Here is a 15677-nt window from a genome sequence, read left to right on the forward strand (position 1 = left end):
GAGAACAAACAGACTGGCTACCAGGCTAGAGAACAAACAGACTGGCTACCAGGCTAGAGAACAAACAGACTGGCTACCTGGCTAGAGAACAAACGGACTGGCTACCAGGCTAGAGAACAAACAGACTGGCTACCAGGCTAGAGAACAAACAGACTGGCTACCTGGCTAGAGAACAAACAGACTGGCTACCAGGCTAGAGAACAAACAGACTGGCTACCAGGCTAGAGAACAAACAGACTGGCTACCTGGCTAGAGAACAAACGGACTGGCTACCAGGCTAGAGAACAAACAGACTGGCTACCAGGCTAGAGAACAGACTGGCTACCAGGCTAGAGAACAAACAGACTGGCTACCTGGCTAGAGAACAGACTGGCTACCAGGCTAGAGAACAAACAGACTGGCTACCTGGCTAGAGAACAAACAGACTGGCTAACAGGCTAGAGAACAAACAGACTGGCTACCAGGCTAGAGAACAAACAGACTGGCTACCAGGCTAGAGAACAAACAGACTGGCTACCAGGCTAGAGAACAAACAGACTGGCTACCAGGCTAGAGAACAAACAGACTGGCTACCAGGCTAGAGAACAAACAGACTGGCTACCAGGCTAGAGAACAAACAGACTGGCTACCAGGCTAGAGAACAAACAGACTGGCTACCAGGCTAGAGAACAAACAGACTGGCTACCAGGCTAGAGAACAAACAGACTGGCTACCAGGCTAGAGAACAGACTGGCTACCAGGCTAGAGAACAGACTGGCTACCAGGCTAGAGAACAGACAGACTTCGGGGTGTGTATTTCAGCTGTTTTTGAGTGGTATGAAAGAGGGAGACACACAATGTTGCAACTATCTCTCCTGTTTGAAGGTATGCCTTTTCTCTGTCTCACTCTTCCTCCCCCTCTCTCTGTCTCTCTCACTGTCTGTCTGTCTCCTTCACTCTGTCTGTCTGTCTGTCTGTCTGTCTGTCTGTCTGTCTGTCTGTCTGTCTGTCTGTCTGTCTGTCTGTCTGTCTGTCTGTCTGTCTGTCTGTCTGTCTGTCTGTCTGTCTGTCTGTCTGTCTGTCTGTCTGTCTGTCTGTCTCTTTTAATCTGTCATTCTCTCTACATAGCTAATATAGTCAGAATAGGTAGTTGTGACAATAGGTGACTATATTTCCCGTGGTATGCAAGTATTTACTATTATGGGTGTGTGTATGGGTTGATGTATGCAACACATGTATGTGTGGAAACTCAATCTGTGTCTGTGTACCATACATTCCTGCAACATTTTCAGCATTTCCAGCTGCTCTAATTCCCTCCCAAAATAGAGATGAAAAATAGCAAGGGAGTAGAATGGAGGGGAGAGTAACAGAAGGACAACGTGTGTTTGTATATATGTGTGTGTTTGTATATGTGTGTGTGTGTGTGTGTGTGTGTGTGTGTGTGGTACCAAGTTATGAAATATTTATGTATAATAAGTTATCAAGTTGGTTATGTTCTCAATAACTGGTCATTCTATTCAACATTCTTAATTGTATACATGAAAACATAGTATGTTCAATTCCACATTGTTTTCCTCTGTTTCTATATATCATTCTGTATACCATTCTACAGTATGTAGTGTTCTGTATTCACCATTATATAGCCTTATAGCATCCAGTCGCATGTTATGTTCAGTGTTTCATAGCATTCTACAGTGTAGAATTAGAGCATAGCCTATCATTCTTTACAGATGTTGTTTTTAGAACTTGCAACATTCTACAGTATATGGCGTTCTGAAGCATTCTATGTAGCATTCATCATTCTTTATTCAATCGCCTGTGTATAGTCTCGCTCCCATTCACACATGGTGAGACTGTGTTCTCATATGTTCCTGCTAGCTTTGACCTCTGACCCTACACCAGAGTGTCAACCCCCTCTTGCCTTACCAACTCTAATGTTAACACCAGGCAGGGATCTCCCAATACACTGGGCCTAATGTCTATCCAGCTGAGAATAACTATGCTTTTTAAATACCTGGGACTCCTACATGTCGCCTGTCGGACCAATAGATCATTTTCACACCCTGTTCAGGAGGCCCTGACTTTCCCTCAGGGGCGGCCATCTTGGAGGGCTGTGCTGTGATGGAATATGTCTATTCTGAGGGATCGCACAGCTGTTACCCACTTCACCTGTCACTCTGCGTCCTATACACACACATATAGCCTTGACATTGGGATGGTAGTGGGAGAGTGCATGTGTGTGTGTGTGTGTGTGTGTGTGTGTGTGAGCATGTGTGAGCATGTGTGTCACAGCATGAGGTTGATGGCATCCATGTTGAGTCACAGATAACCTACCGTCTTCTACCCCCCCCCTCTCTCTCTCTCTCTCTCTCTCTCTCTCTCCCTCTCCCTCCCTCTCTCTCTCCCTCTCTCCCTCTCTCCTCCCCTCTTCTCTGTAAGGTACAGTATTTATGTTGCTTCCCCAGTGACTGTTCTGTTCTGTGTGTTATTCCTCTCTAGTGGCAAATAACCATCAGATTAGACTTACTGTGCCTACGCTAGTCTCTGTACCTCTTTACTCCTCCTCTCTCCTCCTCCCCCTCTCCTCTCATCTCCTCTCTTCTCCTAACTTAATCATCTGGTCATTTAGCAGATTCTTGTATAGAAAGCAATGTATCACTTGTGGGAATCTAACCCACAACTCTGAGCCATTTGAACTCTGCTGCTCTCTCTTCCCTCCTGAACCTGAACTCCCCTGCTCCTCCTCTTCCCTCCTGAACCTGAACTCCCCTGCTCCTCCTCTTCCCTCCTGAACCTGAACTCCCCTGCTCCTCCTCTTCCCCTCCTCCTCCCTTCTCCCACTATATCTCTGGTACCAACTAGTAACACACACATCTTATTCTCTCACACACAGGTCTGCTCTATGTGTGTGTGTGTGGAGGTGTGTGTGGAGGTGTGTGTGTGTGTGTGTGTGTGTGTGTGTGTGTGTGTGAGAGAGAGTGAGAGAGAGGTTATGGGGCTTACATCAGCCACTAATACCCACAACCAATGATCTGTTGTTGCTTTTCCGCTTTAGCACCAGTGTTGCACTAGTTCAGTGGTTCCCAAACTTTTTATAGTCCCGTACCCCTTCAAACATTCAACCTCCATCTGCGTACCCCCTCTAGCACCAGGGTCAGCGCACTCTCAAATGTTGTTTTTTGCCATCATTGTAAGCCTGCCACACACACTATACAATAAATTTATTAAACATAAGAATGAGTGTGAGTTTTTGTCACAACCCGGCTCGTGGGAAGTAACAAAGAGCTCTTATAGGACCAGGGCACAAATAATAATATAATAATCATCAATCATTTTGCTCTTTATTTAACCATCTTACATATAAAACTTTATTTGTTCATCGAAAATTGTGAATAACTCACCACAGGTTAATGAGAAGTGTGTGCTTGAAAGGATGCACATAACTCTGCAATGTTGGGTTGTATTGGAGAGAGTCTCAGTCTTAAATCATTTTCCACACACAGTCTGTGCCTGCATTTAGTTTTCATGCTAGTGAGGGCCGAGAATCCACTCTCACATAGGTACATGGTTGCAAAGGGCATCAGTGTCTTAACAGAGCGATTTTCCAAGCAGAATACTCTGAGTCCAGCCCAATCCAGAAATCTGGCAGTGGCTTCTGATTAAATTTTGATGAGGCTCTCTTGTTCAGATATCGGTAAGTGGACTGGAGGCAGGGCATGAAAGGGATAACGAATCTAGTTGTTTGTGTCATCCGTTTCGGGAAAGTACCTGCAAAACGCTATATCACATTTGACAATGTCCGTAAGCTTGAGTTCATTTGCACACAAAAAATCATCCAATGATGGAAAGACCTGTGTGTTGTCCTTGTTAATGCAGACAGAGAAGAGCTCCAACTTCTTAATCATAGCCTCAATTTTGTCCGGCACATTGAATATAGTTTCAGGAGAGTTCCTGTAATCCTAGATTCAGATCATTCAGGTGAGAAAAAAACATCACCCAGATAGGCCAGTCGTGTGAGAAACTCGTCGTCATGCAAGCGGTCAGACAAGTAAAAATGATGGTCAGAAAAGAAAAATTTAAGCTTGTCTCTCCAAAAAACAACAACGTGTTAATACTTTGCCCCTTTATAACCAGCACACTTCTGTATGTTGTAAAAGCGTTACATGGTCGCTGCCCATATCATTGCATAGAGCAGAAAATACACGAGAGTTCAGGGGCCTTGCTTTAACAAAGTTAACCATTTTCACTGTAGTGTCCAAAACGTCTTTCAAGCTGTCAGGCATTCCTTTGGCAGCCAGAGCCTCTCAGTGGATTCTGCAGTGTACCCAGGTGGTGTTGGGAGCAACTGTTTGCACACGCGTTACCATTCCACTATGTCTCCCTGTCCAAGCTTTTGCGCCATCTGTACAGATACCAACACATCTTGACCCCCAAAGTCCATTTGATGTCAGAAATCTGTCCAGTACTTTAAAAATATCTTCTCCTGTTTTTCTGGTTTCCAGTGGTTTGCTGAAGAGGATGTCTTCCTTAACTGACCCCCCCATAAACGTAACGGACATATACCAGGAGCTGTGTCAGGCCCGCCATGTCACGTCCTGACCAGTTTAGGTATTATTTGTATTGTAGTTTGGTCAGGACGTGGCAGAGGGTATTTGTTTTGGTTGGTTCGGGGTGGTTGGTTGTGTTTAGGGTGTGTGATTTGTTAGTTCTGGGTGTTGGGTATGTTCTAGGTTGTATTTTCTACGTTCTGTCTAGTTTAGTTTTTCTATGTTTAGGTTTGGGTGTGGACTCTCAATTGGAGGCAGGTGTTTCTATTTTCCTCTGATTGAGAGTCCTATATATAGGTATGTGTTTGGGGTTGTTTATTGTGGGTAGCTGTATTTCGCACTGCTGTTATTATTGTAGCCTGTGAAACTGTCGGTCTGTCGTTCACGTTTATTTAATAAATTATAATGATGAGCACGCAACCCGCTGCGCCTTGGTCGTCTCTACACAACGACAGCTGTGACACGCCACGTCTGTTGACTCATCCAGCTGTAACGCATAGAATTCACTGGCTTGTATGCGACGCGGTAATTGTTTCAAAACATCTCCTGCCATGTCACTGATGCGTCGTGAAACAGTGTTGTTTGATGGAGACATTGTCTGAATCGTTTTTTTTACCTTTTCCCCCAGCATTGTCCCAACCATATCCACGGCAGCAGGAAGAATTAAGTCCTCCTAGCCACTCGGTAGCTCACCATATAAGACGCTTCTAGACCCTTCTTATTAATGGTATCTGTTGCTTTTATACATGTCTTACTACTCGAAAGTCATCTTAATTCTCGCAAAAAAAACTCCCATGCCTTATTTTTCAAATTGACATGGTTTGTTTCTAAATGTCTGAGTGAAGGTTTCATCGAGTTGTGAGATAGTACTTTTGCACATATAACACACTGTGCCTGAGGAAAGGCAACACTCACAATATATGTGAACCCAAAATCAATGTAGTTCTTATCAAATTTGCACCTTTTTGATGGTCGAACGTCCCTGTCTGTTGTTCGGTGCTTTCCTAGGTAAGGGGGCAGTAGCTCTCCGGCTGCATCAGATTCACAACTGTCAGTGTCCATGCTAGCTGGTCTAACAACAACTGTAGAATTATTGATGCTAGCATTGGATGTGCTCGTGGAAGCAGAACAACTTGTGTCGTTGACAGGTTAAGGTGTAGTACTGCTGGTAGTAGCAGTACCACCAGTAGAGCTGGTATGTGTCTCTATGGACGCGGGCCTTACTCTTTTAACTATTTATCAATTTTCGAGCAAACGAAATGAGCAGCAGCTACATTTGGCTACATTCGGACCATTAGTGGAATTCCCGCGATAGAGTAACGGTTGATGTGATTGGATGTTAATTATTTGACTAGGCTACCTGTATTTGACATTGTGTTGTTATTTCACTGAACACTAGATGGTTTCATTTTATTTTTGGCAGTGAAACGAGGCTACTCAGGGGAGGAAAAGACCTCACCCAAATGTATAGCCCCGTTGGAAAATATAAATGGACTGTTTGAAAATGTGCATCACATTTTTATTTGGCGTACCCCCCGACGGCATTGCACACACCCCAGTTTGGGAATACCTGCACTAGTGTATACACCAGTGTTGTAGTACTGGAGTCCGGTCTCGAGACCACATATTGAGTGTCTCGGTCTTGTCTTGGTCTCGGATACATTTTGACTCGGTGTAGGACAATGAGGACTCGTCATTTCTTCCTGAGACCAGCCGAGACCAGTGGGGTAAAAAACGAATAATTATCAGTCCCTTTTCAGTCAGCTCATAAAAACGCTTTGCCAGGCCAGATACCCACTCTCCTTTCATGACACATTTATATCTTATAACCTATTAAAATCTGAACTTTCTACTTTACTTGTAGCATTACTGTCCTTTACTTTTGTTGAAACATATCCTCAAACCTTGTCGAGGCTGTGGGAAATTGTTTGATAGTCTCGCAGTCGCTTAGGGGCGACCGGGTATTTTTTGGTCTTTGTATCTATTAATTAGAGACCATGGTTAATGATCATTTGTAGAATGGCTCTCTCTTTGCCCTCAGAATGCATTTTGTCACCATTCTGAATGGCTAAAGAGTCAATATGTTCTACTGAAGTATTGACACATAAATACATTTTGAGCTCTCATTATGGTGGCGATCTGACAAAATTACAATCATAGTCTTGAATTGGTTTCACATTGTTCTGGTCTCGTTCTTAACTCAGCCTTGCCCCCATCGCCTCCATCTCAGTCTCGGTCTTGACTCGGACTCGATTTGCTCAGGTCTCGGTCTTGACTCGGACTAGATTTGCTCAGGTCTCGGTCTTGACTCGGACTAGATTTGCTCAGGTCTCGGTCTTGACTCTGTCTCGCTTTAGGTGGTCTCTAACACAACACTGGTATACACCCTTATGTTATACTAGGGAAATTGTGTTTCCATAGTTAGGGCTGACAGTGAGGACTTGTGAAGAGCACAATCATCAACCTCTGCATAATCTAAACAGTTGCTTTCTGAGAATGTGTTAAAATTCACAGTTAGCCATTGTTATGTAAATGACAGGTGAAAAGTACCAGTGGCCTGGCTTTGGCCCCAAGTCAGAGCCCCGCCACCGGAGCCATGGCCCAGTGAGACACGGGTACTGGCCAGTGTAGATGGAAACAGAAAAGTCTGAGCCTTTTGGGTAAAACACTGTGGTGAATCCTGTATGGAAATGCCCCATGTGTGAGGTGATAGGTCCCTCTGTGTGTACATAGTGTCGTGATGCGTTATCATTTTTAAGCCACGGCTGCACCTATTTGTGTGTGTCTGCTTTCGTGGGACTCTTTGTGTCTGTCGGTGCTGACTGTGCTGGTGTACTTGTGTGAGTGTGTAATTGGGTGCATAGAGGTGTAATGACGTGTATCGGTATCTGTCACTGTGTATGTGTTTATCAATGTGTAATTGAGTGTGTGTGTCTGTCTGTGTGTGTGTGTATTGTTGAGTTAACACAACTCTTCTGTCTGGTGTCTGTTTCCCTGGAGACTGATTGCAGCGAAGCATCGTTCTGACAGGGAGAGACCCCAACACACACACACACACACACACACACACACACACACACACACACACACACACACACACACACACACACACACACACACACACACACAGTTCATCAGTTTGTCTTCAACCAAACCAGACTGCTCACACCAATGAATACAGCATTCAACAATGTGGGACAGCAGAGTTAGACTAGTGGCTGTGCTCAGAAAGGATATATATATATTTTTTTACCTTTATTTTAACTAGGCAAGTCAGTTAAGAACAAATTCTTATTTTCAATGACGGCCTAGGAACAGTGGGTTAACTGCCTTGTTCAGGGGCAGAATGACACATTTTTACCTTGTCAGCTCGGGGATTGGATCTTGCAACCTTCCGGTTACTAGTCCAACGCTCTAACCACTAGGCTACCTGTCGCCCCATGTAGGGTGTGTGTGTTTGTTTGTGTGTGTCTGTGTGTATGTATGTATGTAAAATAAAATAAAATCAAATTTTATTGGTCACATACACATGGTTAGCAGATGTTATTGCGAGTGTAGGGAAATGCTTTTGCTTCTAGTTCCGACAGTGCAGCAATATCTAACATGTAATCTAACAATCCCACAACAACTACATAATACACACAAATCTAAGTAAAGGAATGGAACAAGAATATATACATATAAATATATGGATTAGCGATGGCCGAGCGGCATTGGCAAGATGCAATAGATGGTATAAAATACACTATATACATATGAGATGAGTGAGGCAAGATATGTAAACATCATTATTAAAGTGGCATTATTAAAGTGACTAGTGATCCATTTATTAAAGTGGCCAATGATTTCAAGTCTGTATGTAGGCAGCAGCCTCTCTGTGTTAGTGATGGCTGTTTAACAGTCTGATGGCCTTGAGATAGAAGCTGTTACTCAGTCTCTCGGTCCCAGCTTTGATGCACCTGTACTGACCTCGCCTTATGGATGGTAGCGGGTTGAACAGGCAGTGGCTCAGGTGGTTGTTGTCCTTGATGATCTTTTTGGTCTTCCTGTGACATTGGGTGCTGTGGGTGTCATGGAGGGCAGGTAGTTTGCCCCCAGTGATGCGTTGTGTAGACCTCACTACCCTCTGGAGAGCCTTACGGTTATGGGCGGTGCAGTTGCCGTACCAGGCGGTGATACAGCCCGACAGGATGCTCTCAATTGTGCATCTGTAAAAGTTTGTGAGGGTTTTAGGTGACAAGCCAAATTTCTTCAGCCTCCTGAGGTTGAAGAGGCGCTGTTGCGCCTTCTTCACCACACTGTCTGTGTGGGTGGACCATTTCAGTTTGTCCATGATTTGTATGCAGAGGAACTTAAATCTTTCCACCTTTTCCACTGCTGTCCCGTCGATGTGGATAGGGGGTGCTCCCTATTTTTGTGTGTGTCTGTGTGTGTGTCTCTGTGTGTTTCTGCGTGTGTGTGTATATATGTTATTACCTGGACTAACCTGTACCCCCACACATTGACTCGGTACCGGAACCCCCTGTATATAGCCTCGGTATTGTTATGTCATTTAAAAAATACGAATTTTACTTTAGTTTATTTAGTAAATATTTTCCTAACTCTATGAAATGCATTGTTGGTTAAGGGCTTGAAGTGCAATGTAAGTAAACATTTCACGGTAAGTTCTAAACCTGGTGCATTCGGCACATTTGACAAATAAAATGTCTCATCTTTGTGTGTGTGTGTGTGTGTGTGTGTGTGTGTGTGTGTGTGTGTGTGTGTGTGTGTGTGTGTGTGTGTGTGTGTCATGGCTAGTGCTGTGTGGGGGAATCCTCTCTGCAGCTCCTTCTATATGTTTATATGGGTTGGCTCCCCTGTAGCTGAGGGGGGTTGGGGGCCCTTGGCTGTGTCTGTGTGTTTGTTTGATGATTGAACTGATGGAGCTCAAAATGCTCTTTATATCTGCATGGCGTCCTCCCAGCCTTCGATCAATACCTGCTAATCACACACACCAGTACACACACACACACACACACACACACACACACACACACACACACACACACACACACACACACACACACACACACACACAGATGAGACTAAATAGTTGTTCATTGAAGTGGAACTGTTTGATTTGAATAAATCAAATAGTCCACTGACTGTGTGATGGACAGACATGGAGAAAATAAATATAGAGGGGAGAGAGGGGAGGGAAAGAGAAGGGAGAGAGGGAAGGGGAGAGAGGGGAGGGAAAGAGAAGGGAGAGAGGGAAGGGGAGAGAGGGGAGGGAAAGAGAAGGGAGAGAGGGAAGGGGAGAGAGGGGAGGGAAAGAAAGGGGAGAGAGGGGAGGGAAAGAGAGGGGAGAGAGGGGAGGGAAAGAGAGGGGAGAGAGGGGAGAGAAAGAGAGGGGAGAGAGGGGAGAGAAAGAGAGGGGAGAGAGGGGAGAGAAAGAGAGGGGAGAGAGGGGAGAGAAAGAAAAGGAATAGGGAAAGAGAGGGGATAGAGGGGAGGAAAAGAGAGGAGAGAGATGGGAGGGGAGGGAAAGAGAGTGGGTATGCTAATTTGGTATAGAGCAGAACCAACACACTATTAAATTAGTCAAAACAGGAATATTATCTTGTTAGAAATTAACAGAGAATGTCCTCATGTGTGCTACCTATATCCCCCCAATAGAATCACCCAACGATGACAGCTTCTCCATCCTAGAAGGGGAGATCAACCATTTCCAGGCCCAGGGACATATACTAGTCTGTGGTGACCTAAATGCCAGAACTGGACAAGAACCTGAAACTCTCAGCACACAGGGGGACAAACACCTACCTGGAGGTGACAGTACAGTTAACTGTAATAGTGAAGGTGTAAACTTAGCAGTAGAAAACCTAAACAGTATATTTCACCTTTCAGCTTTCCTATCAAATCTAAACATTTCAAGCAGACAACCTAAGAAAAACAATGACAAATGGTTTAATGATGAATGCAAAAACCTTAAGAAAGAAATTGAGAAACCTATCCAACGAAAAACACAGAGACCCAGAAAACCTACGCCAACGCCTTCACTATGGTGAATCATTAAAACAATACAGAAATACACTACGGAAAAGAAGGAACAGTAAGTCAGAAATCAGCTCAATGTAATTGAAGAATCCATAGACTAACCACTTTTGGGTAAATTGGAACAAACTAAACAAACAACAACACAAAGAGTTATCTATCTAAAACGGAGATGTATGGATAAACCACATCTGCAATCTTTTTGGCTCTTTAACAAAGAACAAACAGCAAAAACATATACATAATCAATTACAAGTCTTAGACTCAGCTATTAAAGACTACCAGAACCCACTGGATTCTCCAATTACATTGAATTAACTACAAGACCAAATGCAAACCCTCCAACCCAAAAAGACCTGTAGCGTTGACGTTATCCTAAATGAAATTATAAAATATACAGACCACAAATTCTATACATAGTCTTTAACATCATCCTGTCACGTCCTGACCAGTATTAGGGATTATTTGTGATTGTAGTTTGGTCAGGACGTGGCAGAGGGTATTTTGTTTATGTGGTTCGGGGTGGTGGTTTATTTAGTAGGGTGTTTGGTTAGTTAGTTCCGGGTTTTGGGGTTATGTTCTGTGTTAGTATTTCTATGTTCTTTCTGGTTAGTTGTATATCTATGTCTAGTTAATTGGGGTTGGACTCTCAATTGGAGGCAGGTGTTTTCTAGTTGCCTCTGATTGAGAGTACCATATATGGGTATGTGTTTGGTTTAGTGTTTGTGGGAGATTGTTTATTGTTTTGCTGTGTGTGCCTGACAAGATTGTCTAGTTCGTTTGTGTTTTTTGTATACGTGTTTATTTTGGTTTTTCCTTCTTTGTCCGTAATAAAGAAGATGAGTATACACTTCCCTGCTGCATTTTGGTCCTCTCCTTACGATATCCATGACACATCCTCAGCTCTGGCATCTTCCCCAATATTTGGAACCAACGACTGGTCAACCCAATCCACAAAAGTGGAGACAAATTTTACACCAATAACTACCGTGGGATATGTGTCAACAGCAACCTTGGGAAAATCCTCAGCATTATCATTAACGGCAGACAGCAGATTGATTCAGTTAAAGCAATGTACTGAGCAAATGTCAAATTGGCTTTGTACCAAATTATCGTACGACAGACCACGTATTCACCCTGCACAACCTAATTGACAAACAAACAAACCAAAACAAAGGCAAAGTCTTCTCATGCTTTGTTATTTCCAAAAAGCTTTTGACGCAATTTAGCATGAGGGTCTGCTATACAAATTGATGAAAAGAAGTGTTGGGTGAAAAACGTACATTATAAAATCCATGTACACAAACAACAAGTTTGCTGTTAAAATTGGCAAAAAAACACCCATTTCTTTCCACAGGGCCGTGGGGTGAGACAGGGATGCAGCTTGAGCCCCACCCTCTTCAACATATATATCAACGAATTGGCGAGGGCAGTCTGCAGCACCCGGCCTTACCCTACTAGAATATGAAGTCAAATGTCTACTGTTTGCTGAAGATCTGGTGGTTCTGTCCCCAACCAAGGAGGGCCTACAGCAGCACCTAGGTCTTCTGCACAGATTCTGTCAGACCTGGGCCCTGACAGTAAATCTCAGTAAGACAAAAATGATGGTGTTCCAAAAAAGGTCCAGTTGCCAGGACCACAAATACAAATTCCATCTAGACACTGTTGCCCTAGAGCACACAAAAACTATACATACCTCAGCCTAAACATCAGCACCACAGGTAACTTCCACAAAGCTCTGAACGATCTGCGAGACAAGCCAAGAAGGGCCTTTTACGCCATCAAAAGGAACATACAATTTGACATCCCGATTACAATCTGGCAAAAAAAAAATTGAATCCGTTATAGAACCCATTTCCCTTTATGGTTGTGAGGTCTGGGGTCCGCTCACCAACCAAGAATTCACAAAATGGGACAAACACTAAATTGAGACTCTGCAAAAATATCCTCCATGTACAACGTAAGAAAACAAATAATGCCCACTAATTATCAAAGTCCAGAAAAGAGCTGTTAAATTCTACAACCACCTAAAAGGAAGCGATTCCTAAACCTTCCATAACAAAGACCCCACAGAGTCTCAGGACAGCAACACAATTAGACCCAACCAAATCATGAGAAAACAAAAAGATAATCACATGACACATTGGAAAGAATTGACCAAAAAAACTGAGCAAAGTGAAATGCTATTTGGCCCCAAACAGAGAGTACACAGTTGTAGAATACCTGACCACTGTTATTCACTCAAAACTAAGGAAAGCTTTGACTATGTACAGACTCCAGTGAGCATAGCCTTGCTATTGAGAAAGGCCGCCGTAGGCAGACCTGGCTCTCAAGAGAAGACAGGCTATGTACACACTGCCCACAAAATGAGGTGGAAACTGAGCTGCACTTCCTAACCTCCTGCCAAAATGATAGACCATATTAGAGACACATATTTCCCTCAGATTACACAGATCCACAAAGAATTCGAAAAACAAAATGTAATTTTGATAAACTCCCATATCTATTGGGTGAAATACCAGTGTGCAATCACAGCAACAAGATTTGTGACCTGTTGCCACAAGAAAAGGGCAACCAGTGAAGAACAAACACCATTGTAAATGTTTGCTGTACATTTTTTATTCTTTATTTCACGTTTGTTCTACTTCACTTGCGTTGGCAATGTACACATACAGTGCATTCGGAAAGTATTCAGACCCCTTGACTTTTTCCACATTTCGTTACGTTACAGCCTTATTCTAAAATGGATTAAATTAATTGTTTTCCTCATAAATCTACACACAATACCCAATAATGACAAAGTGAAAACAGGTTTTTAGATATGTTTTGCAAATTTATAAAACCGAAAAAACAGAAATACCTTATTTACATAAGTATTCAGACCTGATGTTTCCCATGCCAATAAAGCTCTTTGAATTTAATTGAATTGAGAGGTGAGAGAGGGGAGGGAAAGATAGGTGAGAGAGGGGAGGGAAAGAGAGGTGAGAGGGGAGGGAAAGATAGGGGAGAGAAAGAGAGATTAACCAAGAATCAAAACTGGAAACAGTGTTTCTAGGAATAAAAAGAGAGATTAACTAAGAATCAAAACTGGAAACAGTGTTTCTAGGAATAAAAAGAGAGATTAACCAAGAATCAAAACTGGAAACAGTGTTTCTAGGAATAAAAAGAGAGATTAACCAAGAATCAAAACTGGAAACAGTGTTTCTAGGAATAAAAAGAGAGATTAACTAAGAATCAAAACTGGAAACAGTGTTTCTAGGAATAAAAAGAGAGATTAACTAAGAATCAAAACTGGAAACAGTGTTTCTAGGAATAAAAAGAGAGATTAACTAAGAATCAAAACTGGAAACAGTGTTTCTAGGAATAAATCAAAGACGACCTTGGTGTGCAGTGAAAATGCATGTTTGAATGGTTCTGGAGTTGAGTTTAATTCAGATGGCTAACATTGCTTTGTTGAGTACATGAATCCACAACAAGATCTCACGGTTTTAACAATTTGACTTCAGATTCTGACGTTTATCCATGTTTCTCCAAATGTCAAATTTGGAAATGTTTTTGACAGCCTGGCTTGCTTCTCCTGCTGTGCTTCATCCTTCATTCATTCTGAATGGTTAAGATATGGGTTAAGAATTGGGATAGGGATAACACCCCAAAATGAAAATGAGTGCCTAGCATTGGGATTGAACATGCAACCCTCAGAGCCCGAGCTCAACGTGGCCCATAGTGGCAGGTTTTGAAGGCATCTTTCTACGTCCTCGGACATGGATGGATGTCCAATTTCGAAGTCAATCTTGTGTGACATGGCTGGAATCTAAACGTTCATGATGTGTGGGTGGGTGGGTGTGTGTGTGTGGGTGTGGGTGGGTGTGTATGTGTGTGTGGGTGTGTATGCTGTTATATAAAAGGTGGAAAGTGCATTCAGTCTGATATAGCCAATCCGCTTACAATTACAGGAATAGGGAACATGCAAATGAGCAGGCCGTCGCTGTGGTTTAGCGATCCAGAGGAGGAAATTAATAATGTAAATATGATTACAGCCGTTAACACTACACACACACACTACCGTAAGTGAAACACACTCCACACACAGACTAGAGTTAAAAACACTACTTATAACACAAGATTGTTTCCAACAGCCTGGAGTTAGAGACTGAAACATAGAACACAGACACTATCACTCACTCCTATCTCCTGGGCTGGTGCTCGGCAAGGGCACACACACACACACACACATAAACACCGTACACACTCACACACACACACACACACACACACACACACACACACACACATACATACATACATACATACACACATGCACACATGCACATGAACAAACATGCAGACACGCACGCACGTACACACACAAACACACACACACACATATACACACACACACACAAACACACACAAACACAGACACATAAGGCCAGAACATGATGACCTCAGAGAGGATTGATGTGTTCTGGTCCTAAAGCCTCTCCCTGCTGTGAATTACTCTCCCCTCCATGATGTATGCTGAGGACACCCTAAACACACACACACACACACACACACACACACACACACACACACACACACACACACACACACACACACACACACACAGACACCCTACAGACACCCTACACACACAGACACACACACAGATACACACACACACAGACACCCTACACACACACACACACACACACACACACACACACACACACACACACACACACACACACACACACACACAGATACACACATGCGAGCACACACATGCACATGAACAAACATATAGACACACACACTGCTTTCTTGGGATTCTCTCTCTCCCTCTTTCTCTTTTTCTCTCCCCCACCTCTCCCTCTCTTTCTTTTTCTCTCCCCCACCTCCCCCTCTCTCTTTTCTTCTCTACCCCACCTCTCCCTCTCTCTCTCTCTTCTCTCTCTTCCGACCTCCCCCTCTCTCTCTTCTTCTCTCCACACACCTCTCCCTCTCTCTTTCTTCTCTCTTCCAACCTCCCTCTCTCTCTCTTCTTCTCTCCCCCCTCTCTCTCTTCTTCTCTCCCCCCACCTCTCCCTCTCTCTTCACTCTCCCCACCTCCCCCTTTCTCTTCTTTTCATGAAT

General features: G+C 43.4%; 1 protein-coding gene across 1 annotated transcript in view; it reads left to right on the forward strand.

The window, feature by feature from the left end:
- The window catches only part of LOC106605884 (small conductance calcium-activated potassium channel protein 2), a 128870-nt gene that overhangs the window by 6501 nt on the left and 106692 nt on the right, over positions 1-15677 (forward strand). The window lies entirely within an intron of this gene.

This window comes from Salmo salar, chromosome ssa02 (assembly GCF_905237065.1).
Source record: "Salmo salar chromosome ssa02, Ssal_v3.1, whole genome shotgun sequence".
Taxonomy (NCBI): Eukaryota; Metazoa; Chordata; class Actinopteri; order Salmoniformes; family Salmonidae; genus Salmo; species Salmo salar.